Genomic DNA, 17414 nt, shown 5'->3' on the forward strand with positions numbered 1-17414 from the left:
GGGCATCACCATTTAGGCACTAGATGAGGGACTGAGAAGTAGAAAAAGGAAAAAAGAATGTTTTAAATGTTTTGGTTTGGGGATCCTTAGCTAGGGGGGTTATTCAGTAGTGAGACATTTTTGAGGTTTGGAAAATACTAGGAACGTTTGGCAGGAAGAGATAGGTTTTATGACAGTAATTTGTTACTTGTGGGTCCTAACTCTGGATGTGTGTGTGTGAGAGAGAAAGAGAGAAGGAAAAGGAAGGCTTATAGAAATACTAAATCTTTTGAATGACTGTTAATATGATTGACTGTGAATTATTAAAGTTGAAATTGATGTGGTTATTCTGGAGTATTAGTAAAGATAATCAGATCTGTGACTATTGGGTCATTTTACCGGTAGGCAGAATTTTTCCAATCTCAATTGGAACCTCGTCATTCAATGGCAAGAACGTTCTTCCGATCCCTTCTTTTTTTAAAATGAAGAAAGTTGCTGTTTGTGTTGAATAGAGGTTTGGAATGACCAGGCACATGGTTTTTTAGCATAAGCACTCGTTGTTTCAGGGACTGAAATACTACTGCCATCTTTCTGTTTCAGGCTGGTTACATCCAACAGTCAAAATGTAGTATGGTTTTCCCAAGGCCTAGTGGCTGTTCATGTGAACCAGTTACACTTAAGCATTTGTCACTGTTATCCTCACATTTAAGTTTTTTGTGGGTTGTCATAGTTTTCATGATATGACAAAAACTTATGTGTGTTGATGTTGAATATTTTACCGTTGCTGTACCCGTTGTATTGTCAGTGAAAGTAGAGCAGAAGTGATATTGGAGAAAAGATTAAAGGTTTGCTAAGAGGTGGTAGAGAGTTTGCTGTTACTAGCAGAGATGCTTTTGAACAATGCTGCTAAGGAATAGATCTAATGAGATTTGGGATGTTTTTTAAAATAAGTCAGCATTAGTGTAATATTCCTTCAGGGAGCGTTTGTAATGCTCACAAGAATGTGCTGGTGGAGGGATCGGATTCCAGGCTAACCTTCAGTTGCTTTCAGTAGTTGACATAACACACACCTGTGTGTTCTCTTCCCTGACCTCAGGATTGTTTTGAAAAGCTTCTGACATCTGGGAGTGTGAAAAAGAGCAGATTTTGATTTGTTCTCTGACAAGTAGGAAAAATAAATTCTAAATGCAGCGTGTTACCTGTGTATGGTACTTGCAGTAAGGGCCTTGATTTATCTTCTGTCCTTCTCGTCAACTGTGGAATCCAAGGTTCCATGAAAGATTAGTGTTTTTCTGGAAGCGTTTTCACATGCTGGAGGTAGAAATATGTATATATATTTACAGAAAAATGTAAATAAATGTAAAATAGCACTTAGGTTGTGTTTTTTTTTCCCCCCTTGGGAAGAGTCATTTAGAAATTATTTCTCCAAATAGTTAAATTGTTTGTGTGTAGGAAGACTGCTGACGAAGAAAACTGACCTAATTCAGCTTTACCTTTTATGTAGTGATAGGTAATGCTCTCCTTGATAAACATACATTTGTTCAACATGAGTATTACCATAAATGCTGTCACTTAAGGGAATATATCTATCGAGTACCAGTAAATTTACTTCAAACTTGAACCACACTGCAATAACTTTGGTAACTGAATCAATTGGCCTTTTAAAATATATGTTATAACATATATCTTTTATATTTATAGTTTAAAATAAAGTGGGATCCTGGATTGATCTTTATTAAATTCACAGATTTTTCTTCTCAAAATTAAGCTTCACTTGGTTTGGCCTCAGCAGCCTATTCCTTGCAATCTATTTAATTGAGTGGCTTCTGCTGTTTATTCTAAAATGTAGATAAATGGCTTTCAGCACACTGTTTATAGTTTAATAGTTCCTGAAGTGAGTCAACATTATCTGCTAGCGTCTACATGTCATAACTAATGATCTCTCTGCTTAGACTTTCTTGCAAGTGAAGAGACACTGAACTCAACAAAGGCAAGAGCCTGGCACAGTTGGGGGTGGATGGATTGTTTGGGATGGCGCCTATTGGATAAGACTTTCTTTGCCCCTTATTGGTATGAAATTGGAAGAGCAGTGTTACCTTTACCACAATTTTGGCATGCACAAAAGCTGTCACAAAATGCTATATTCCAAAGGCTGGGGTGAAACTATTTTAGGAAGTAGCTGTTAGAGGGGTGTGTTTTATTTCACATTCTCTATCTAATTAGTAATTAGCACAAGTTTAATACTTTTCTGGTCAGGCTAGTTGATTGGATGATAGAGAATGGGAGTCACCAGCAAATTTTCACATTACTCTCTAGTAGCTACTGTGGTTTTAGTGATGAAAGCGAATATTTTTTGTCGGCCAAGAAAGATGGAAAGAAAATTAATAACTTTAATTGCTAAGTAATCATTGATTGTAAGTGGGGTCTATTCATTCTGAAAGATCATCATGCTCTTTCCTTAGGGAAAAGACAAAACAAAACAATGAACCAGTATGAGACTTTGCTTCTAGAGAGGATCAGCAGGTCTGATGACCATAATTGTTAGAGTTGATTAGTTTTACCAGTCTCCAACTCATTAAATAATGAGAAGTCTTGCCTTCTCTACTAAATTATTTTCTGGGTTTTTAGGTGGAGAATAGGACATTCTATAGCTAAACAGAAGGAACGGTTTCTTAATAGCTGAAATACCAACTCTTACATTTTGGTAAAATATTTTGTTTGATCTCATATACTCTTTGTGAATGTGGACAACTTTCTAACTAATCTAATTAAGAGAGCCACTGTCCTTTGCTCCCATACAAGTATCACTAGTCTTGGGGAGCACTTTGGTAGTTGAAATAGAACGTAAGTATAGATTTCTTACCTTCTTATACTGATTCTGAACTTTAAGATCATATACCCAACTTACCAAAATATTTCAGGGTGAAAAATATAACACACATAAATACCTTATGTCGATATGATTTCAAATACAGAAACATCTTAAGAAAGGGTTTATGAGAGGAAAATATTTTTCCTGTAGCATCCTTGGATTCACATTTTTTTTCTTTTTTAATTGTTTGTGTGTGATGAGACCCCATACTGGTAACTATTTGAAGGAGGAGGAAGGAAACATTTTGGCCTTAGAATATAGTGATATAGTTTGTGGGTATGTATATTATTAGCATAAATGAGGAGATACAAATTGGATAAGGAAATACAAAGGAAGAAAATTTAAAGGTAAGATCAGCAAGGATTTTCAAAGTCTGGGCCACTGAGTCTACTAGGCTTTATGCAATTAAAAATTAAAAATAATAAAATTGTTTTGGAGAATGTTTTGAAAACTGAAGCCATTTGTTTATCAAAAGAGGGACAGCTTGAGCAGTATCAGGCCAGAATGTTCCGATGTGTGCCATACTCAGATTTAAGATAACACAATCATTATAATAACATAGCCTCAGTTTAGATCTTTCCTCAGTGTTTCTGCCCAAAAGTCAACAAGCTTGTCCTTTGGCAAACTTATTCCTAAAAATCAAAGCTGAGCAGATGTGGTTCAAAATCTCAGCCTTATTTTAATGGCCAATTAATTCACAGGAAAAAATTTTTCGTCTTAAAATATCAAAAGTCTGTATGTTGCTAGTCATATACGTACCCAGGAGACAATTCAGCCATCTTGTTTTAATTCAGATGCCCAAACTGGATTATGGGAATAGTCAGGAGAAGGTGAATAGAACATATTGTGGCCTACCACCTAAATTTTGGTCCTCCTTCAGTTGGTCTGAGAGTGTTACTGGGAACCCTAAATGTAGTATTATCTCTAACCCCAAAATCCAGATATAAGTCATACAACTTGTCAAATTCTGATTAGAATGTTTTTATAGTCACGGGAATTTTTTTTTTCTCTATTGTTCTTAACATATATCATGGAGAGTTTTTCTAATATTTTTTTGTAAACTGCTTGCCTTAGCAGATAATTAGTATGTAATTGATTAAAAAAAACATTAAAACCTTTTCTTTACTGTATATATTTAAGGTTTTTTTGAAATGGATATATTTTCTTCATCTCTTTTTGTGCCTATAAATTAATTTTTTATTTTTATTTTTTAACCATCTGCTATTAGGAAAGGGTATCTGGTTTTTTGGATAAGGTTTTAGATTATTTATTTAAAACAGCACAGATACTAGCCTGGGGGCCAGATGGTTTTGTATAGAGTGTAAAAAGGAAATGGAGTGCAGGCGTTGGTGTGAGGGAATGGTCAGCAGCCCTTTTATGACTAAAGAACAACAACCACAACAGAAAGTAACTTCTGTTCCACTGTCCACTAATAGATTTTATGGCTCCTGAGCATCGTGGCCATTTTTTCTTCATCTCTGTGAAATCACAGTGCCGTGTAGTCAGCCTTGTGAATGACACGTGTCTCTTAAATCAGTTTGGACTTGCTAGTCATTTTATGCTGGGTAAAATAAATATCTTATGCTGGTTTAACCATATGTGATGAATAGGATAGTTATGTCTCAAATTCAGATTTTATATAAAAAATGTTAATAAGTCAGATGATATGGTGGATTTAATAAAAAGAAAAAATTAATGGAAATCATTTGGTTTTCAGGTTTCCCAACATTTTGAAAGGTTCCAAATTGTAAGAGGAGTTTGACTTTTAGGTTTGATAAACCTCTTTAAAGAAAGATTTAAAAATGTTTACATAGCTGATCAGCTGGTGAAGTTGTGCTTATTTTAAAATAAACTTAAGAATTGCACATTGAAGTACCACTCTGAGTGGCAGCAGCGTTATATCGAAAATAGATTTCTAGATATTTTAACGTCCTATATTTTCTGCCTTGGTTATAATCAGAGGCAGCTTTTAACCATCTGGAAATGATATATAATACACTGTGGTCAGTGACTTTTTTTCTTTTCTTTCTTTTTATTTATTTTTGTGATTCTAAGGTTTCCTTTCTCTTTTACCTTTCCACTGTCATATGCCATGTATCCTGAGCATAGCTCAATGCCTGACTGGAATAATCTCTCTTGCCAGTTTATAATCAAAGGGAGGACTGAAAAAACAGCTGAGCTGTATTAGGCAACCACAGTCTGGACTGCATTTCTTAACTGGGGAATAACACATCACAGGTGCAGGATTAGTGCTGCCTACGGTGCTGGTCTTTTTAGTGGAAACCCCTAGCAATTCTGTGCCTCCTCCTCATGTCTCATCCCAGGGAACCTGGCAACGATCTATCAAGCGTACAGAAATCAAAAGTGAGTAGTGGGAGAAGCTTTATATCTTAGAGCCTGTTTTTACCCTCCAAAAAGTGTTTGCAAGGCCAGTGAAGCCCATTTCGGCACAAGAAAAGATGATAGAACTTAATCTTTCTTGGCATAGAGGGTGGAATAGAGCAGTTTAGGGGGTTCAAAAACTTTCTGCACAAAAATCACATGTCAGGAAAGTGCAGTTCAGCTTAGCCCTCCCAGGAGTCTATAATTTAGCTTACTTTTAACTACGGAAACTTTTACATGTGTTTTGTGCTGTATATATGTTGGAGTGTGTGTGTGTGTGTGTGTGTGTGTGTGTGTGTGTGTGTTTACCCTGACACATTTTCCAACACTGTCATGCTTAGAATCAAGTGTTGGGGTTGTGTAAAGTCCTTGTGGTATAATTTAATTGTTCATAGCTCTGACACTGGGAATTCTTCTGTTCTCTCTGACATGTAACTCTGAATTCGTAGGTTTTAAAAGCCAAGGTTGCTTTCTTCCAAACAGGGTTTTTGAAAAATGCCAAAACTCTGTTCAAAGTATTAATTATGCTTTTAAATATTAGTACACATGAATGTTTTGAAAGTGTAGTTACTAAGTCGCTTACTTTTGATCAAGAATGTTATAAATTCTTTTTAGCAAAGTAGACGCTCAGAATGGAAGACAAAGATATTTTAGTACTTCATGTCAGTTTTGGCATCTGTCTCAGAAGACATTGTTAAGAAGCATAAAGCATAAATGTAAACGAAGCAATGTAGATGACACTGCAGCGGGTGAACAGTTGTTTCTTCACAGTTTTACCCTTAAAACTAGGAGGGCTTTCTAGTATTCAGATTTTGTTTGAATACATTTTGTTGGTGGTACCATCATTCCATATTGTCTTACCAGAGTTAAACCCTTTAAGTTACTGGTGATGAGTAGTTGGTAATAGTGCATTCTAAGTTAAGATTTAAAAATATAAACACATGTAGTCTCTATGCTTTATGCCTCAAATAGTTAAACATTTGAAATAGCGACGTGTCTGTATTTTTAGGTCAATATGCACCCTAACTAAGGTATCCTTTAACAGTTATCAAATTAGAGGTTACAGAAAGGATAAGAAACTCAGAGATCCTAAAGGCTTTCCAGGTTTTTTTCCTTTGGGGAAAAAGAATAGCATGAACGTGGTGATTTGGTTTCTGCTCTGTCTGCCTTCATTGTGACTTCTTGTCTTTACCTGTAGGAATATGTTCCAAGTAGTTTTACATGTCAAGCTGTCTTGGGACTGCTTATGAGGAGTAAGTTTGGGTGTGGTGGCAAGTTGAACATCGGCTTTGATTAGCCTCAGAATTCTGTGGAACAGAGCATTGGTAGGAGTCACTGAATAAAACCATAACTCCTGGTTCTCTGCCAAGTCCAAGTTGACTCTCTGACATTACTGCCATGGGGACTGTGGTTCAGTTTCTTTGCCAACAATATGGCTTTAAACAGGGATAAAATACACAGACACTTTTAATTTTTAATTTTTAAACCATCCTATCAGTTGTGATTATGCTATTTTCTGGATATAGATTGTTTGATGTTAAATTATTTTTAAACATAGTAGTTACTTGCTTGTCAAGTTCATTACTTCTTGTATTGATGCTTTCATTAAGATAACTTTAACCACGTTATAGTTTTGAGTATTTTCAAAGATTTTTAATTTATTTGAACATGTTGTTTGAGTTTCTCTAAATTTAAAAGCATATTAAGACCCAAGGGAAAGGCCAGATGCTGCCTTACCTTTAAAGGGTATACATGTGATGTCCAAAGAACTGTATTCACTCATAATCACTTGTGTTTACTCAGGCTCATAGCTCTGCATTTGTTACCTACCAAACAAATAAATATAAATGTATATGTTGTCTGTTCAGATTTATGTGATATTTAATCCTTTTATGATTTGCTCAAGTCATAATCTAGCATCCCATAAAATAAAATACTTGAATGATTGAAGTGTTCACTTTTTATCCAGATGTTTTGGGATCTCTTGGCAGGACTTTTATGATGTAAAATGTTGAAAACATGATTATCCTACAGAGCCTGAGTGATGTGGTAATGTGGATGTGTGAGTGTGGTGAAAAGAGATGCAATTGCCAATAAATGGAAACATGTAGAGATATTTTATGATAAAAGCCCTTGTTTCTGTAGAGAGCCAGCACATCTCTAACATTTCTAAACTAATGTGTTTTCTTAACCTACTCAATAGTGTCAACAATAAACCGCAGAAATGAAAACCTGTCAGTATCCCTGGTTTTGGTGCTTCTGTTTTCTGTAAAAGATACTGGTTCATTACTGCCACCCATAGTCCTCTTCCATCCTGTGCACCCCTACCTAGGACTGACTTATATTTGACAATTATACGTGGCATTATGACATCTATTTGATTGTTTGCATATACTGGTTTTTGGTTTTCCATATGTAGTTGATTTGTCTCACCATGTTCCACGTGTAGTTGATTTGTCTCACCAGCAAGATTGTTATTTTATTGGGGGCACTTCAAGGGCTCTGGGCCATTGTGTTTTGTGAATGGAATGGGTCTAATGATTATTTGCTAAATAAATTAATGCACAATAAGAAAAAAAATTAAAAACAATGTATTAGTTGGCTTTGCACAAATTTTCAATGTTTTTTAAACCCCAAACTCTGTATTTTATAGACTTTTTGCTCCCAGTGATGAAACTAGAAAGAAAGAGAAACTAAAAGTAAGTAAAATGAAGCAGGAGAAAGGGGACTTGAAGAGGGATAGAGAGTTGAGAAAAAGAGGTTGGGGAGAGAAGAAAAAGAAAAATAGGAAACAGAGGAATGTAGAAGATGAAGGGGTAGGGGAAAGGAATGAAAAAACTGAGACAGGGAAAGAAAAATCTGAAGAATGAACACACAAAAATTGAATAGTAAGCTTAAGCAGCACAGCAAATGACAGTGATTGCTAATATCACTCTTTCTACTTGCAAGGAACTATGACAGATCTTTGCTTGGAATATCTCCTCCAGTCCTCACAGCAAACCAGTGAGTGCTGGTGCTCTCTGCATCTTGTGTAAGGAAGGTGAAGTGATTTGCAAAGGGCCCAGAGCAAGGGAATAGTGGAGCTGGGGCTTGAACTATTTTGTCTGTTTAAGCCTCTGTCTTGGTCAAGCCTGTGTCCACTGCATGGTGACCATACCTGGTACTGGTTTCTCATCTGACATTTCACTTCCCACCCCTCACCCCCCAGCATGTCCAGGAATTTACCACAGAATCTTACCTTTGTCTCTCTGTCCGACTTCTGAGACTCTTGAAGGAGAAAGATTCATGTACAGGTAACATTACAGTTAATAAGAGAAAGTCTACTCTCCCCTTAAACTATATGTGATTTCGCTTTGGCATTTTTGAATCAGAGTCGTATTTGTATTTTGTTACTTTTTAAGAATTTACATATTCCAATTTTTTTTATTAATGACTGGGTTTCATTGTTCATATGTTTTTTTTTCTAATTTTTTTTGCAGACAACTTAGAAAACTTATCTGAAAATGGTTTCATATAATAAAAGAGGATTAGGCAATGAGAATTGAGATTGGGCCTTTTAACTCAATAAACTTACTAGACAGTAAATTAAATCACTGAACTGAGTTAAAGGATTCAAGGTTTAAATGATGAAAATAATTTAGTTATTTAAACACATTGTTTGAGATCACCAGAAGTTATTTTAAAGATTAATATTGTTTTTAAGCTCTGATTCAAGATTTATTCCGATGTACCATAAGCCTTTGTTTTAACCAATGTGTTTAAATCAGTTTTGTTTGAGAAGGGAATGGGCATTGAGTCACATTATTTATTATCATAACAGCGTGGATAGGAGTAGGATAGATCATTCCCAAAGCACTGCTCACCAGTTTAGTACTTTTAAATGTTTCTTCATTAATCTTTTTGTCCAAGATACTTAAAGTACAAACTTGTGTGATAGGAATTTCAATTTCTCTTCTTGCTCCTGCCTGCCCTCTGGTGAAGATGAGGTAGATCAGTGATGACAGTTGAAACTTTGTTAATTTTTGAGATATTCAGAGAGCTAAAAAAACAAAACAAACAAACAAACAAACAAAAAAACACCTAACAAAATGAAGAAAGGGGAAAGATTACTAGTAGATCCTGTGGCACAAAATAATCCTATGTCGTCTTTCAAGGAATTTTGAAGAGTCAAATCCAGTTCTTATTGTGTTGTGTATTACAATTTAAGCTTCCTTAATTAGAGACCTCTATTGTTCATAGATTGTTTTGTGTTTTAATGTGACAGTGAATTCTGATATTCTCTTCACTATGACATATGAAACAGTTTTTTATGTCACAAAACTTAAAATGTTTTATTTATTCTGTTTTTGAAGTGATAAGAATGTTACTGAGAAAAAAGTTTAAACCAAATATAGCTAAAATATACTTCAGGATATAATGGATGAATATGGAAGCTAAAATTTAACTTTTGGAGAGCTGTACTGTTGTAAATTCTTTTTATATATTTACTTTTGTTCTGTGTTTCCTGAATTTTTGTAAAAATCTTATTTTGTTTTTCTGTAAAACTCATGAGGAAGAGTACACAGTAATACAAAATAATATAGAAACATTTTTAAAATAATTGAATTATTAAGCATATAGATAAAAAATTAGGTATTGTGAGGTTTTATACCAAGCTACTAGCTAATAATTGTCCACTGATCCTGAACAAACACTTTATTTTATTTTATTTTTTAAAAGATTTTATTTATTTATTTGACAGACAGAGATCACAAGTAGGCAGAGAGGAAGGCAGAGAGAGAGAGGAAGGGAAGCAGGCTCCCTGTCGAGCAGAGAGCCCGATGCAGGGCTTGATCCCAGGACCCTGAGATCATGACCTGAGCCGAAGGCAGGGGCTTTAACCCACTGAGCCACCCAGGCGCCCCCCGAACAAATACTTTAAAGAAACTCTTTATAACACTGAGTTATAAGGAGTTATTTGCTAAATTATGCAAGAAGAGATGCCACAGAAAACTTAAAGTATTTAAGTATATACAAGTATACAAATAACTGAAAACACGTATATAACCAGAACATATATCCAAGTAAAGATATTCAAGATATTCAATAAAAGTAACTTCCTATTTAAACTTTGTGATTGAACGAAAGTCATACTATTGCGTGATAATCATTAGGTTATTTCATGAAGTTTGATTAATTTGCCTAAAAAGTCTATAAATCTCCTAGGTATGAAAATAATAAGGAATATAAATATAATCTAGTTGCAATTCATTAAAAACACTCAAATGCGCAAACATATGCCTCGGAGTCATCTTGTGGTTCATTTGCTCCCTAAAAATCTCATCATCCTCTAAAAAAATGAAAACTAATTTTATATTGGCTTCCACAGGCCTGTTTTTTACTATCAGGGTGATTTCCATAATTAACTATTTGTGTTAACTATAATGTAACCAGCTATGCCAGGGGGACAGCATTTGAACTGTCTGGATTCACACCGCTAAGTTAAAGATTGTTTTTAGAGAGACAGGGGAGGGGGGATGGAGGGAGTAGGAGGGAGAAAGGAAAGTGAAAAATGGAATGAGCTTCAAAGAGTGATTTACTCAGTGAAGTATTCTAAGAAATTTCTAGAAGTCAGACTTTTTCCATTTTTTCCCTTACATTTTTCTGTCAGGTTTATTTATAATTCTCTTACTAAATATAAAAAAAAAACAATTGGCTGGAAAGCTATTGATAAGAAATAATCACTTTTGTTGAAATCCTATTCAACTAATTAGAATTTTGTTGAAATCCTATTCAATTAATTAGAAGCTGTTAACTATTTAGCTTTCCTTAGAAGATTTTTTATATAGATTTAACCTGTTGATTTAGAAAATATGATGTACTAAGTTATACTTAATGTTTCTTTAGTAGTTAGTTATTTTTCAATTGCTTTCAATCTTTTATATAAAATTTATATATATCTTTTATATAAAATATAATCTTTTATATAAAATTTAATACAAAATCAAGTAAAATGAAGATCTAATTAATAGAGAATCTTATATTATTTGAATGAGCTGAATAATCAAATTTTTTTATCTCTTAAAGTCTCCCTTTCTCCTGTTTCAAATGGAGCGATACTAGAAATCTAATAAATATAATGACATGTAAAAAATACAATTTGATAATTGTCTTAGTCAGACATCTCATATTTGGGATAAATCTGCATGATTGCTATTCTGTTGTTTATCTGGATATTCACACTTATCACACATTATCATCAATATGTACCTTTGTCTTTTCTTCTAATTCTTATTTCAACATCATTATTATCTGGCTAAATTCATGCTTTTATAAAATCATTATTCTTTGTATATTCATTTAATTGTGCTTTTTATGCCTTAGTTGATGTGTTCTGTCTTCTTTTTGTTCCAAAATGCCTGGCTTATGTTTGTGAGGCTGGCTTAATTTTGCACAAATTGAATATGGTTTTATATGAAAGTTACTTTTTACAGATAAATCCCTTTTCATAATGATAACAGTTGACAAAATAGTCCAGTTTCTTATTGTCCCTTTTTCTCAAATGGAAACTGGCTGTTAAGAAAATCTTAATCAGTAATTAAGAACCCCCAACAAACAGAAGTCCAGGACTTGATAACTTCACTGGTGAATTCTGCCAAACAATCAAAGAAGAATTAATACCAATTCCTCTCAAACTCTTCCAAAAAACAGAAGCGGAAGGAATACATTCAAACTCATTTTATGAGGCCTGCAGTACCATGATACTCAAACCAGACAAAGACGCCACACGAAAAGAAAATTGTGAACCAATATCCCTGATGAACACAGATGCAAAAATCCTCAGCAAAATCTTTGCAAACTGAATACAACAGTACATTAAAAGGATCATTCACCATGATTAAGTGGAATTTATTCCAGGGATACAAGGATGGCTAAACATCTGCAAATTAATAAATGTGATATACGACATTAAAAAATGAAGAATAAAATCATATGATCAACACGGTAGATACACAAAAAACATTTGACAGAAATCAACATCCGTTTATAATAAAAAACTCTTGACAAAGAAGGTATAGAGGGAACTCACATCAAAATAATAAAGACCATATATAAGAAGCCCACAGTTAACATTATATTCAGTAGTGAAAAGCTATTAGCCTTTCTTCTAAGAGCAGGAATAAGACAAGGATGCCCACTCTCACCACTTCTATTCAACATAGTATTGGAAATCCTAGAGCACTTGTAAGAAAAAGGAATAAAAGAGATCCAAATTGGAAAAGAAAAAGTAAAGATGTCACAGTTTACGGATGCAAAGGACTTCACCAAAAAACAGTAGAACTAGTAAATGAATTCCAGTGAAGTTACAGGATATAAAATCAATATATGGTAATCTGTTGCATTTCTATACACTGGTAATGAAATATCAAAAAGAAAAAATTAAGAAAATAGTCTCATTTACAAAAGCATCAAAAAGAATAAGATACCTAGGAATAAATTTAACCAAGGAGATGAAAGATCTATACACTAAAAACTACAAGTCATTGTATGAAAGAATTGACACAAATAAGGGGAAAAATAGCTCATGCTCACAAATTTTAAGATTTAATATTGTTAAAGTGTTCATACTACCCAAAGCAATCTACAGATTCAATGCAATCCCCATCAAAATTCCAGTGGCATACAATTCTAAATAATGTTTATGGAGCCATGAAAGACATCAAATAGCCAAAGCAATCCTGAGAAAGAACAAAGCTGGAGGCATCATGCTCCCTGATTTCAAACTATAGTTGATCCTTTAACAATGTGGGTTTTAGGAATGTTTATCCCCCATGCAGTAAAAAATTCATTTATAACTTTTTATTTCCCTAAACTAGTAGCCTACTGTTGACTGGAAGCCTTACCAAAAACATAAACAATTGATTAACACATATTTGCATGCTATATATATTATTTACTGTATTCTTTTTTTTTAAAAGATTTTATTTATTTATTTGACAGACAGAGATCACAAGTAGGCAGAGAGGCAGGCAGAGAGAGAGAGGAGGAAACAGGCTCCCTGCTGAGCAGAGAGCCCTATGCGGGGCTCAATCCCAGGACCCTGGGAGCATGACCTGAGCCGAAGGCAGAGGCTTTAACCCACTGAGCCACCCAGGCGCCCTATTTACTGTATTCTTAAAGTAAGCTAGAAAAAAGAAAATGTCATTTAAAAAAATCATAAGAGAAAATACATTTACAGTACTGTACTGTATTTACCTAAAAAACCTACTTATAAAATCTGCACATTTCACACCAGTGTTTTTCATGGGTCAACTATATATTATAAGACTATAGTAATCAAAACAGTATGGTATTGGCATAAAAACAGACACATAGATTGATAGAACAGAAAGCTTAAAAATAAACCCGGCATACATGGTCAATTAACTTGGGACAAAGGAACCAAGAATATATAAGTAGGAAAAGACAGTTTCTTCAGTTAATGTTGTTGTTGGGAAAACTCAACCACAGTCTTACACCATACACAAAAATTAACTCAAAATGGATTAAAACCTCGATCCTAAGACCTGTGACCATAAAACTCCTAGGAGAAAACATAGGCATAGGCTCCTTGATATTAGTCTTGGTGATGATTTTTTGGATCTGACCCCAAAAGCAAAGGCAACTAAAGCAAAAAAAAAAAAGAAAAAGAAAAAGAAAAAAAGAAAAGAAAGAAAGAAACAAGTGGTACTATATCTCAAACTGAAAAGCTTCTGCGCACAATAGGAAATCATTGACAAAATAAAAAAGGCAACCTACTAAGTGGGAGAAAATAGTTGCAGATCATATAGCTGATAAGGGATTAATATCCAGAATATATAAATAACTTGCACAACTCAATAGTAAAAAAAAAAAAAAAAAAAAAAAAAGATTTGAAAATGGGCAGCAGGTCTGAATTGATGCTTTTCCAAAGAAGACATACAGATGCCAAACAGGTACATGGAAAGATGCACAACTTTATTAATATCAGGGAAATGCAACTCAAGATGAGATTTTACATCACACCTGTTAGAATGGTTGTTATCAAAGAAACAAACAATGTACAAATGCTGGCAAGGATGTGGGGGAAAAGGAACCCTTGGGCCCTATTGTCTAATTGGTGCAACTGCTATGGAAAACAGTATGGAGCGTCCTCAAAAAATTAAAAAAAAAAACAACAACCTACCATATGTCCAGCGATACCACTTCTGGATATTTATCCAAAGAAAAATGAAAATACTTAACTTGAAAAGACATATACACCCCATCGTCATTGCTGCATTATTTACAATAGCCAAGATACGGAAACAACCTAAGTGTCCTTCAGTGGATGAATGGATAAAAAAATGTATATAAGTACACACTGAAATATTATTCAGTCATAAAAAGAAGGAAATCTTGCCGTCTGTGGCAGCATGGATGGACCTTGAGGCCATTATGTTAAGTGAAATAAGACAGAGAAAGACAAATACCAGATGGTCTCACTTATATGGGGAGGCTTACAAAACAATACAAAACAAAGAAGTCAAGCTCATTGATAAAACAGATTGGTGGTTGCTAGAGGCAAGGGATGGGAATGAGTGAAATGGATGAATAGAGTCAAAAGGTACAAACTTCCACTTGTAAATAATTCATGGGAATTTAATGTGCAGCATGGCACTGTGTAATATTGTAATACAGTTAATATGCAATATACCTGACAAATACCATATTGCATATTTGAAAATTGCCAAGAGAGATCTTAAAAATTCTCATCATAAGAAAAAAAGCCAATGCATGGTAATAGATGTTAATTGGGCTAGTGTGATGATCTTTTGTAATATACACACATGTTCAATCATCGTGTTGTCCACCTGGAACATATAATGTTGAATGTCAGTTATATCTCAATAAGAAAAAGATGTTATAGTTTTTCTTTTTAATAGCGTCCTTAGATTTTAAGATTAATCTAATAAGATCATCCTACTAATCATTTAATCATTCTGCTGCTTCTCTTCCCCCTTGTCTTCTATTAACCTCCAAATTATCACTCAATTATTTTATCTCACAACTAGAAATATTAATTATGCGATAATGAATTTCATTTCACAGGGAGTTAAACACATATAGATTAATTGACTCCTAAGTAGCAGTTGAAGACTTTTACATAAATTACTCTCTTGATTTGATTATTTTGGCAAAAGCAAGTGAAGAAGTCTCCAATTGTCTCATTTGCATTTAACCATTCATTTCTTTAATGATGCTAATTAGAGAAATCATTTTATCATCTCACCACTTTTACTTGTACAGGTTACATTGTATGAATGCAACCTAACATGCTTATTCAGGATCTTATCTGTTAACTCACTTTATAGAAATAGTATCTCTATTATGAGCTAGCAAAATTTTTTTTCTCCCTGAGGAGTGTGTTTCTGGTAAAATGATATACATTCAGACTACATGTTAGTGTTAAGTATTTTAGAAAGATGATGCAGCACTATCTCATCTTTATAATTTTTAAAGAAGGTATGGTTTTTAACTGATTTGTCTAGTGTTTGAGACCAGGAATTGACAGAAACTTGCTTGGAGCTAGCAGACTCAGATATCTTTCCATATTAATAACTGAAGTAGTTAACTTAGAATGTTCTACAGAATACCTCAAAATAGATTGTTGGTAATTTGCAATATAGATTGAGGCACACACACATACAAACACATAAAATATGGTAAACCATAGTGGATTCAGTGTCACTACCAAGCCAATGCTCATTGGTTTGGTGCTGTATCCCATAATGAAGATTATTTAGGGAAGTTTCTTCTTCCTTGATGGATTTTCTTTTTTGATTGCCCGAGTGTTCCTTGTTCACTGATGTTCTTTATTCCCCATCAGGCTATGAGACTAATTACTCCCTTGTTTTGAACTGAGAAGCAGTTTGCAAATGCATTTAAATAGCTCCAGCTACTATCTAGAGCTACTCCATGGATCTAGTCTGATGTAGAAACACAAATCATGGTCCTTTTGAATTCAAGCTGTGAAAAATTTCACGATGTAAAATATGAAAATTTCATGATGCAGAATTCAGTAGTCCTTGACAGAGGTAATTAAATTTTCCACAAGAACTAAGATCTTCCTACATTTCATCACTATGCACATATATGTGAATCCTTCATTTTTTTCAGACAAACACAGACTACAGAGGATTCACCATATGAGATATATTATTTCAAAACTTGCTAATTTTTGTTTTAACATAAAGAGGCTGGCTTATTTTTTCTTAAAATATCCTTCCAACTTCTTCTGTTTAGTAACGAATGCACCTGTTCTTTTTACATTCATTCTTTTGGTATTTTTTCTCCAATTCTCTAAGCAGATAATTGTATGGCTATCTCTTGATTATTCACTTTTAGGCATTACCTTTGACTTTGCACTTTTGAAGCTTTACCACTTTCTCCCACTATATACATATTTCCATCCCTTATGCTATATGTCTAGAAGTTAAAACGTTATCTGTTTCCTTAGATTCCTATATTTCCATCACAAATTAATTTCCTAACTCTTGATCAGTTTAAATTTAAAACACCTGAGTTATTGTATTAATTTTAACTTCTTGGACTTCTTCTCCCAGAATTTTTGGACCTGCCTTCAGTTAGGCCTGATGTTTCTTCGGTCCAGTCACAGTTTTCATCTTACCAACCACCTTTACCATTATCTTGAGAGTATGCTTCTCCTTGCGCTTGGGTTGGATCTCCCATAGCGGAAACTCCTTTCTTCTGTCTTCTTGCTTACACATTCATTTGGAGAGAGCCTCTCTTCCAGTAGCTTCCTGAGAAAGGTGTATGAGAGGTAAATTTTTGATACCTTGAAAATCTTCAGTTTTTTTTTTTCATATCATATTTGATTTGTAATTTACCCAAGTATTGATTTCTGGATTTGAAATACTTTCTTTTCAGAATTTTGAAGACATTACTCTATTTTATTCTACTTTTCAGTTTTGCTATAGAAAATTCAGTGCCACCCTTACTTTTAATCTCTTTTGTTTTTATCTTTTATATATATAAGATATATGTTATTTAAGATCTCCTTTTTTCTGTCATGTTATAAAATTTTGTAACAGACCTTTGTATGTAGGTCTATTCATATACTCTATGAATCCTTTCAAACTAGAAAACCATGATTTCAGTTATGGGAATGGTACATAATTTA

At 33.9% G+C, this 17414-nt stretch overlaps 1 protein-coding gene across 1 annotated transcript in view; it reads left to right on the forward strand.

The window, feature by feature from the left end:
* BMPR1B (bone morphogenetic protein receptor type 1B) overlaps positions 1-17414 on the forward strand; it is a gene marked incomplete at both ends in the record, with an annotated part of 105805 nt that overhangs the window by 35037 nt on the left and 53354 nt on the right. The gene's annotated exons all lie outside the window — the stretch shown is intronic.

This window comes from Martes martes (genome assembly GCF_963455335.1).
Source record: "Martes martes genome assembly, chromosome: 2".
Lineage (NCBI taxonomy): Eukaryota > Metazoa > Chordata > Mammalia > Carnivora > Mustelidae > Martes > Martes martes.